Genomic DNA, 11,348 nt, shown 5'->3' on the forward strand with positions numbered 1-11,348 from the left:
TGTTCTCTGTATGTATAAATATCTCCTGTCTATGTGTTCCATTCTATGCATCCGAAGAAGTGAGCTGTAGCTCACGAAAGCTCATGCTGAAATAAATTTGTTAGTCTCTAAGGTGCCACAAGTACTCCTGTTCTTTTTGTGGATACAGACTAACACGGCTGCTACTCTGAAACCATTCTTCACAAAGACTCCCAACACCATTCTGCTATAGACTTATAGGAGGTGTGATGGGGTCAGGCCAGATGGCTATAGGAGAATGGTCCTTTTGAGTGCCCGGACATGGGCCCTAAGAGGAGCAGGTCCCTTTCTCCTTGGTAGCTGAACAGGGTTACTTTTGGTTAATTAGGACACCTGAGGCCAATCAAGGGCCTGCTAGAACCTGTTAAAAGCCTTTTCTCCAGCTAGACAGGCATGTGCTAGGAGCTGTGAGAGGAATGCATGCTATTGGAGAGCTGGGTGGGCTGATGCCAACAAGCACCAGGAAAGAAACCCTGCAGATACAGAGGTGAAGGGTGGGTGAATCTCTGCCCAAGCAAGGTCTGAGGGAAGAGACCCACCCAAGGAGAGAGACTGAACCAGGTGTCTGGTTTGGGGCCAATGCACCTGCCGGGGCTACCAAAGACTGAGAGCTCCCTTCCAGGAGGCTGGGAGGAACCCTGCTCCAGCAGGGTGTGGACAGCAAGCCCAGGAGCGTGGGGGGGGAAAACTCAGGGAAAGAGGAATACCCCAGGCCACTGCTATACAGAAGTGCTGGACCCACCAAGGTGGAGAAGAAGCTCTGTCACAGAGGGAAAGGAATTCATCAGTTGTGTACCACGCTAGACTGTTTATCGATGAAACACAGTAGTACTAAACGTTCTCTAGTAATTCACTGCTTTAAATTTGTGGACTAAAGCACTGGACCTCAGTCAGACCCTCAGCTCAAGGCCTGATTTGGAGGCTGGTGAATAATCATGCAGCTAGATTTTGGGTACAACACACAGGACTTGTTATGAAACACACCCAGGGTACTGAACAATCTAAAAACAATCTCTCTTCCACCCTAATCTAGACTGACAACTGTCAGGGCCAGAAATGTGTGTAAATAGGATCCTAACCCAGCCTTGTAATTACTGAAACTCCACCCATAGGAGGGTTTTCTTCAATGAGTGAAGGATCCTTCATTTTAGATTCTTTTCTAATTCAAACATAACCTCTTACAGAATGCTGAAGCCATGTCAAATTGCTGCACAGAATGTCCCCAGTGTCGCTGGAGCAGCCCAGGCAGGAGGGGCAACTACAGTGGTCATTAAAAAGGTGCAGCACACTTTCTCTCAGCTGAGTTGTATTCCCTGTACTTATTACACAGTACAATGTAACATGAAATTTGTCCCTCTGGTATGTAAAAGGATTGCTCAGACTCCACCTGCTTCAAGGGAAACTGTAATGACAGCTCAACATGTCATCACATGCTTACAAATGAATTATATGAATATTACTTATAAATAGATTTTGCTACTGCCAAACTCCTAAAAGGAATAGGAAACCATGTATCACTGGTAGACTTTATATATAAAATTACACCACTCTAGAGACCTTGGCTGACTGACCTGTAGTGCCTGCCTGACCTGCTGTCCCTCCACTCTCCCCCTTCCTTATGCCTGTGATTCTAGCATTGCCCTCACCATGCTCACAATCCAAGCACACAACCTTCTTGGTATGCCCACAAACCCAGCACTCTCTACTTTGAAGCTGAGCAGAGCCCTTTCCTGCCACCAAAAAGTCCTAAGTGGTTGGGGGATGGACACATACCCCCTGCCTAAAAATAGCCATTAGGAGATGCTGAGGAGAATGGTATGGCCTAAGTCCCACCCCAAGGACTCTAATTAGCCACAGTGAAACTGCTTCAGCAGGAGGGATACAAGAGAGCCCCTGCATCAGGTTGTAGCCCATTGGTTAGGGCACTCACTTGAGAGAAGGCAGAGCCATGCTCAGGTGGAAGAGGGCCTTGAATTGGGAAGCTGTGAGTACCCTAACCACGGGGCTACAAGTTCTGAGGGAGGGCTCCACCTCCTTCTGCTTCCTCCACCCACAAAAACAGGGTAGGCACCTAATGCTAATAGAAGGTTTGCAGCTGAGAATCCCAAGCAGGGGGAGGCATCTCCCTCCAACCTGGATTTAGGTGCTGAATTCCAAGAGCAGGGGTGAGATTTAGGACACACCATTCTCCTCAGCATCTCCTAATGGCTAATTTAGGAGATGAGTCACTTTACCATGCTGGCTGCTGTAGATTCCATTCTCAGGTGCCTATCTATTCCCATTCATTGTATAGGGCACCTCAGTGCTGAACTCAGGCATTGTGAATCCCAGTGATTTCTTTTTTATTATTATTTTTTTAAGGCACCTAGAAGTTAGGCATGGTGATGCTCAGCATCAACACACCTAAGTTTCTTTGTGAATCTAGCCCTTAGGCACATACTTAAATCACTGGGCATATGCATGTACTTAACTTTAAGTGCTCTGCACATTGGTATATCAAAACCTAAATGCCTCAGGAGCAAAGGTACTTGCACTGGTTGTATGTGGAATCAGACTAAAGATGAGGAGGGGATCTGCGTATGGAGGGTGAACTGCTGGTAGACAGAGTAGCTGGAAAATCAAATCAATTCAGAACTTTGAAAGTAGCATGGAGGAGGCTAATACATTGCCAGAGGATCCACTGCCTTTTTAGTAGAATAGCTAATACAGAACTTCCAGAGATTTATATTAAAGATAATCCTCTGAATATCAGAAAATTATACAGAATCCCCAGGAGATGGACAAGTAATCCTCTGAGTCAATATACACAGTTACTGTTATGCCATCACACCCAAGGGATACAGACCTTGTTTTTGAATGCAGCATGCTCCAAAGGAGAAAGTAAATGGAAAAACAACACCATCTTGCTTGTCTAAACCAGCAAATGAGACTTGAGTGTTCCTGAAAATGATCCTGTATTGCAAAGAAAAGAGAAGCTGAGGTTTGTCTCCTCATCACAAAAATAACATGATGGAAAAGGCTTCTGGTTGCTTTTCTGACACTACAAAATATCAGGTAACCCAAAAGGGAAAATAATTGGGGAGATTCTGAATAAATGGGGAACTGAAATATCCAAGTTTGCTAAGAGCTACTGCTGGATGAAGAGAGACTAAGATACAAATGTTTTAATAATGAATATAATTGACTCCTACAGTTAGCTGTGGCAAATGTTCATTTTGGGGCTGATTCATGTTCTAATGTGTACCCAAATATCTATGTGAAACTGTTGGAAAATGTGTCCTTTAAACCTAAGGGGAAAGGTAAGGTAAGTGCCCCTATTCTACCAGAGAATGTACCGATTGCCTCTTTCTGTATGCTGGGTTTTATCTTGTACTATAGTTTAAGTGTTAACATAACTGTATTTTACCCTAAGCAAATGCTGTAGACATTTTCACATGGTCTGAGGGGAAAGGTTACATTTTGATTACAGATTGTATAACATATCACTTCACACTCCAGAACAAGTGGCTGAATGGGACAGAAGAGGAGGGTATCCAGGCACATGCATTAGGCTGAGAGTGCACATTTTTTTCCCTGGGAAATTGTCTGTATATTTTATCAATAATTTTCAAAACAGCCAACCAAAAAACTTGGCTTGCAGCGTCTCTGTATATCTAGTGGGATTTAATCAGAGCTAAACTACATATGCCAGGAAATCACATGATATGTGGTTGTTGTGAAGGTACCCTTGGGTTCCCATCTGACTAGCAAACTTTTCACTTTGAACTTGACATGTTCTGGATGCGAGTAATGAACTATGACAATGTAGCAATAGGAAGATATCATGCATGAGGCTCCTGAATCTCTACACAAATCTCAGGCTAGCCATATAGAGAGAGGGGCTATCTGTGCAATAACCAAGTATCTTGGTGCAGCTTCCTAGGGCAATGTGGTTCCTTCAAGATTTAGAAAATTTTAGTTCTGTGCTGCTCCCACAATCCACTACTTCAACCCCACTACCCCTCCAACCACTGCCCCCCTCCAGAGGGTATCCCAATATGATGGGACAACCTGTAGAAATATTATGATAGAGTGATTAATATGGAATCTGCATATGTTGAAATGGAATGTAGAAGCCTTCACTACTAACATCTCTATTGAGACTTCAAACATACATTAACATTGTAGGCAGATAATTGCGATAGAGTCACCATCAAATCTCCCATGATAAGACTCAAAAGAGACCCAGGGGTGTAAAAACACCCAAAGTTACAGCTCCTTTTTGCAAAGATTCCCTGGAGACTTTTTTTCATCAATGGAAAGAAAAAAAATGTTTTCATACAGGATAATGCTGTTTTCAGCCTACATTGCATGGGAACATTAACATATGAAATCTAAATGCATCTTAATTTGAGATGGTGAGTAAAACCAGGTTTTAGCTCCATTTTGGATTGCAATATTTCAGCAATCAAATATGGACCTGCATTACCTTGACTTTTTCAGATCTGAAAGAAAATGAAACTATACCATGACTAATAGCCACAGGCTCAAGCAAAAATTAGTGAAATTTCCTATCTAAGGATTTTCCATGGTACCCATCATTGTAATAAGAACAGCTATGCTGGGGGAGATCCATAATCCATGTACCTCAGTATCCTGTCTTCTGACAGTGGCTAGTGCCAGATGCATTAGAGGGAATGAACAGATTGGGTCAATTGAGTGATCCATTTCCTGTCATCCAGTCTTAGTTTCCAACATGGGGTTATGTCCTGACTATCTTGGCTAAGAGCCATTGATGGACCTATCATCCATGAAATTATCTAATTCTTTTTTTGAACTTAGTTATAGTTTTGGCCTTCACAACATCCCCTGGCAATGAATTCCACAGCTTGACTGTGTTGTTTGAAGAAATACTTCCTTTGATGTTTTAACCTGCTGCCTATTAATTTTGTCGCATGACTCCTAGTTCTTGTGTTGCACGATGGGGTAAATAATACTTCCATATTCACTTTCTCCACACCATTCATGATTTTATAGACTTCTATCATATCCTTCCCACTCCTTTGTCATTTCTTTTCTAAGATGAACAGTCCCAGTCTCTTCAATCGCTCCTCATATGGAAGCTGTTCCATACCCCTAATCATTTTTGTTGCCCTTTTCTGCACCTTTTCCAATTCTAAAACCTTTTTTGAGAGCGGTGACTAGAACTGTACACAGTATTCAAGGTGTGGACATATCATGGATTTATGTAGTGGCATTATAATAATATTTTCTGTTTTGTTATCTATCCCTTTCCTAATAGTTCCTAACATTGTTAGCTTTTTTGATTGCTGCTGCACATGTAGCAGATGTTCTCAGAGAACTCTACAGCTAAATTAGAGTCCATAATTTTGTATGTATAGTTGGGATTATTTTTTCCAATGTGCATTACTTTGTGCTTATCAACATTAAATGTCATCTGCCATTTTGTTGCTCAGTCACCCAGTTTAATGAGATTTCTTTGATTCTTCATAGTCAGTTTTGGATGTAACTATTTTGAGTTATTTTGAATTGTCTGTAAATTTTGCCACCGCATCATTCATCCCCTTTCCAGGTCCTTTATGACAATGTTGAACAGCACTGGTCCCAGTACATACCCTTGCGGGACACCTCTATTTAACTCTTGCCACTGTGAAAACTGACCATTTATTCCTACCCTTTGTTTCCTATCTTTTAACCAGCTATTGATCCATGAGAAGACCTTATCCCATGACTCCTAGTTTGCTTAAGAGCCTTTAGTGAAGGACCTTGTCAAAAGCTTCCTGAAAGTCCAAGTACATTATATCCACTGGCTCACCTTTGTCCACATGTTTGTTGACCCTTCCCTCAAATAATTCAAACAGATTGGTGAGGCATGATTTTTCCTTTACAAAAGTTGTGTTGTTTCTTCCCCAACATATTGTGTTCCTCTGTGTCTGATAACTTTGTGTTTTCCTACTGTTTCAGCCAACATACCTGATACTGTAGTTGGACATACAGGCCTGTAATTGCCAGGAACGCATCTGGAGTCTTTTAAAAAAACTGGTGTTACATTAGCTATCTGCTATCATCTGGTATGGAGGCTGATTTTAAGTAATAGGCTACATACCACAGACAATAGTTCTGCAATTTCATATTTGAGTGCCTTCAGAACTCTTCAGTGAATACCATCTCGCCTGGTAATTTACTACTTTTTAATTTATCAGTTTCCTCTACTGACATCTCAAGCTGGGACTGTTCCTTAGATTTGTCCCCTAAAAGAATAGCACATGTGTAGAGCTCTCCCCCTCGTCTTCTGCAGTGAAGACTGATGCAAAGAACTCATTTAGCTTCTCCACAACAGTCTTGTCTTCACTGAGTGCTTCATTAACACTTCATTGAGTGCTCCTTTAGCACCTCGATGACCCACTGATACTTAGTCTGTCTTCCTGCTTCTGGTGTGCTTAAAAATTTGCTTTTAGTTTGTCTTTTGCTTCTTGCTCTTCAAATTCTCTTTTGGCCTGCCTTATTATGCTTTTACACTTGACTTGACAGAGTTTATGCTCCTTTCTATTTTCCTCACTAGGATTTGACTTCCAATTTTTAAGGATGCCTTTTTATCTTTAACTGCCTCTCTTACTCTGCTGTTTAGCCATGGTGGCTTTTTTTGGGGGGTGGGGTTCCCTCTTACTCTGTTTTTTTGTATTTTATTTGGGGGTATGCATTTAGTTTGAGTCTCTGTTATGGTGTTTTTAAAACAGTCTCCATGTAGTTTGCAGGCGTTTCACCTATGTGACAGTTCCTTTTAATTTCAGTTTAACTAGCTTCCTCATTTTCTGTAGTTCCCCCTTTTGAAATTAAATGCTACTGTGGTAGGTTTCTTTGGTATTTCCCCTACAAGGTTGTTAAATTTTAATTACATTATGGTTGCTATTACTGAGCAACTTGGATATATTCACTTCTTGGGCCAGAACTTGTGCTCCATTTAGGATTAAATCACGAATTGCCATTCTCCTTGTGGGTTCCAGAACAAGCTACTCCAAGAAGCAGTCACTTCTGGTGTCTAGAAATCCCAGATCAATATGAGGATAGTTGAAATCCCCCATTACTATTGTGTTTTAAGGCCTTGGTAGCCTCTCTAATATCCCTGAGCATTTCACAATCACTGTCACCTCCTAATCAGGTGGTTGGTAGTATATCCTGTCTGCTATATTCTTAGTAGTCAAGAATGGAATATACATCCATAAAGATTCTATGGTACAGCTTGATTCATTTAAGAGTTTTACTTTATTTGACTCTACATAATTAAGCGGTTCTTTGAGTCTCAAAACTGTACCAGCTACTGCCAAGTACAATATAACCACTTAATCATGTTAAATCAAGACTATAAAAATCTTAGTCATTGCATAATAAGTGTTTCAAGGCACTAGAGAAATGAAGTGTTGCCAAGAAGACTGATATCCATATCCAGTATAAATCAATAAAACGTAATTGCACTCTGTACCTTGACCTCTTTAAAGTATCACAGTGGTGAATGTATGCTTCAGGAACTTTGAGAAACAATTAAATTTAAAATTTTAAATGGTTTGGCAATAATAATTCATTAATAATTTATAGTCTCAGAGGGATTTAAGTAAGTATGATTTCAGTGGCATCACATCAGGGATAAATTTGGCCCACTGAATCTCATTATGAGGTTAACATTAACAAGATGCTAAAACAGAGCACTCTTCACTTCTACATTTTTGTCTGTTGTTTCAACTTGCTGATGCATTAGTTCTGAGTCCCATAAACCGGGCAATGCATGCTAAAAAATAGTTACATATTTCAGCCACTCCACCTAAACTAGATGTGTCATAACTGACTCCAAGCCAGGAGCGTTGCCTGCTGAACCCACAATTATTGATATTCTTATCAATTGTTATCTTTTAACATAAGAACATAAGAAAGGCCGTACCGGGTCAGACCAAAGGTCCATCTAGCCCAGTATCTGTCTTCCGACAGTGGCCAATGCCAGGTGCCCCAGAGGGAGTGAACCTAACAGGCAATGATCAAGTGATCTCTCTCCTGCCATCCATCTCCATCCTCTGACGAACAGAGGCTAGGGACACCATTCTTACCCATCCTGGCTAATAGCCATTTATGGACTTAGCCACCATGAATTTATCCAGTCCCCTTTTAAACATTGTTATAGTCCTAGCCTTCACAACCTCCTCAGGTAAGGAGTTCCACAAGTTGACTGTGCGCGGTGTGAAGAAGAACTTCCTTTTATTTGTTTTAAACCTGCTGCCTATTAATTTCATTTGGTGACCCCTAGTTCTTGTATTATGGGAATAAGTAAATAACTTTTCCTTATCCACTTTCTCAACATCACTCATGATTTTATATACCTCTATCATGTCCCCCCTTAGTCTTCTCTTTTCCAAGCTGAAGAGTCCTAGCCTCTTTAATCTTTCCTCGTATGGGACCCTCTCTAAACCCCTAATCATTTTAGTTGACCTTTTCTGAACCTTTTCTAGTGCTAGAATATCTTTTTTGAGGTGAGGAGACCACATCTGTACACAGTATTCGAGATGTGGGCGTACCATGGATTTATATAAGGGCAATAATATATTCTCAGTCTTATTCTCTATCCCCTTTTTAATAATTCCTAACATCCTGTTTGCTTTTTTGACCGCCACTGCACACTGCGTGGACATCTTCAGAGAACTATCCACAATGACGCCAAAATCTTTTTCCTGACTCGTTGTAGCTAAATTAGCCCCCATCATGTTGTATGTATAGTTGGGGTTATTTTTTCCAATGTGCATTACTTTACATTTATCCACATTAAATTTCATTTGCCATTTTGTTGCCCAATCACTTAGTTTTGTGAGATCTTTTTGAAGTTCTTCACAATCTGCTTTCCTATCTTGAGCAGTTTAGTATCATCTGCAAACTTTGCCACCTCACTGTTTACCCCTTTCTCCAGATCATTTATGAATAAATTGAATAGGATTGGTCTGAGGACTGACCCTTGGGGAACACCACTAGTTACCCCTCTCCATTCTGAGAATTTACCATTAATTCCTACCCTTTGTTCCCTGTCCTTTAACCAGTTCTCAGTCCATGAAAGGACCTTCCCTTTCATCCCATGACAGTTTAATTTATGTAAGAGCCTTTGGTGAGGGACCTTGTCAAAGGCTTTCTGGAAATCTAAGTACACTATGTCCACCGGATCCCCCTTGTCCACATGTTTGTTGACCCCTTCAAAGAACTCTAATAGATTAGTATGACACGATTTCCCTTTACAGAAACCATGTTGACTATTGCTCAAGAGTTTATGTTTTTCTATGTGTCTGACAATTTTATTCTTTACTATTGTTTCAACTAATTTGCCCGGTACCGACGTTAGACTTACCGGTCTGTAATTGCCGGGATCACCCCTAGAGCCCTTTTTAAATATTGGCGTTACATTAGCTAACTTCCAGTCATTGGGTACCGAAGCTGATTTAAAGGACAGGTTACAAACCTTAGTTAATAGTTCCGCAACTTCAAATTTGAGCTCTTTCAGAACTCTTGGGTGAATACCATCTGGTCCCGGTGACTTGTTAATGTTGAGTTTATCAATTAATTCCAAAACCTCCTCTAGTGACACTTCAATCTGTGACAGTTCCTCAGATTTGTCACCTACAAAAGCCAGCTCAGGTTTGGGAATCTCCCTAACATCCTCAGCCGTGAAGACTGAAGCAAAGAATCCATTTAGTTTCTCCGCAATGACTTTACCGTCTTTAAGCGCTCCTTTTGTATTTTGATCATCAAGGGGCCCCACTGGTTGTTTAGCAGGCTTCCTGCTTCTGATGTACTTAAAAAACATTTTGTTATTACCTTTGGAGTTTTTGGCTAGCTGTTCTTCAAACTCCTCTTTGGCTTTTCTTATTACACTCTTGCACTTAAGTTGGCAGTGTTTGTGCTCCTTTCTATTTGCCTCACTAGGATTTGACTTCCACTTTTTAAAGGAAGTCTTTTTATCTCTCACTGCTTCGTTTACATGGTTGTTAAGCCACGGTGGCTCTTTTTTTAGTTCTTTTACTGTTTTTCTTAATTTGGGGTATACATTGAAGTTGGGCCTCTATTATGGTGTCTTTAAAAAGGGCCCATGCAACTTGCAGGGATTTCACTTTAGTCACTGTACCTTTTAACTTTTGTCTAACTAACCCCCTCATTTTTGTATAGTTCCCCCTTTTGAAATTAAATGCCACAGTGTTGGGCAGTTGAGGTGTTCTTCCCACCACAGGGATGTTGAATGCTATTGTATTATGGTCACTATTTCCAAGTGGTCCTGCTATAGTTACCTCTTGGACCAGCTCCTGCGCTCCACTCAGGATTAAATCTAGAGTCGCCTCTCCCCTTGTGGGTTCCCGTACCAGCTGCTCCATGAAGCAGTCATTTAAAGTATCGAGAAATTTTATCTCTGCATTTCGTCCTGAAGTGAAATGTTCCCAGTCAATATGGGGATAATTGAAATCCCCCACTATTATTGTGTTCTTAATTTTGATAGCCTCTCTAATTTCCCTTAGCATTTCATCATCACTATTACTGTCCTGATCAGGTGGTCGATAATAGATCCCTGATGTTATATTTTTACTAGAGCATGAAATTTCTATCCATAGAGACTCTATGGAACCTGTGGATTCGCTTAAGATTTTTACTTCATTTGAATGTACACTTTCTTTCACATATAGTGCCACTCCTACCCCTGCACGACCTGTTCTGTCCTTCCGATATATTTTGTACCCCCGAATGATTGTGTCCCATTGATTGCTCTCAGTCCACCAGGTTTCTGTGATGCCTGTTATATCTATATCCTCCTTTATCACAAGGCACTCTAGTTCACCCATCTTATTATTTAGACTTCTGGCATTTGTGTACAAGCACTTTAAAAACTTGTCCCTGTTTATTAGTCTGCCTTTTTCTGATGTGCCAGATTCTTTTTTATGTGACTGTTTATCATCTGATCCGGCCCTTACATTATACTTTTCAGTTCTCTGCTCCTGACTATAACCTGGAGATTCTCTATCATCAGACTCTCACCTAAGAGAAGTCTGTGTCCGATCCACATGCTCCTCTGCAGCAGTCGGCTTTCCCCCATCTCCTAGTTTAAAAACTGCTCTACAACCTTTTTAATGTTTCAGTAGTTGAATGTAGTAGAGGTCGTGGTTTGGATCAATTCCCCCTATCCCTGCTTTCCCTCTCAACTTTGAACTCTGAGACACTTTCTGGCAATTGCTGTTTTATTGTACCACATTTTACTAGCAATGGGAAGGGGAAAGTATTTAGCAGTGGTGGTGGTTGTTGTATTCTAGAATCTCCTT

This window comes from Mauremys mutica, chromosome 6, assembly GCF_020497125.1.
Source record: "Mauremys mutica isolate MM-2020 ecotype Southern chromosome 6, ASM2049712v1, whole genome shotgun sequence".
Taxonomy (NCBI): Eukaryota; Metazoa; Chordata; order Testudines; family Geoemydidae; genus Mauremys; species Mauremys mutica.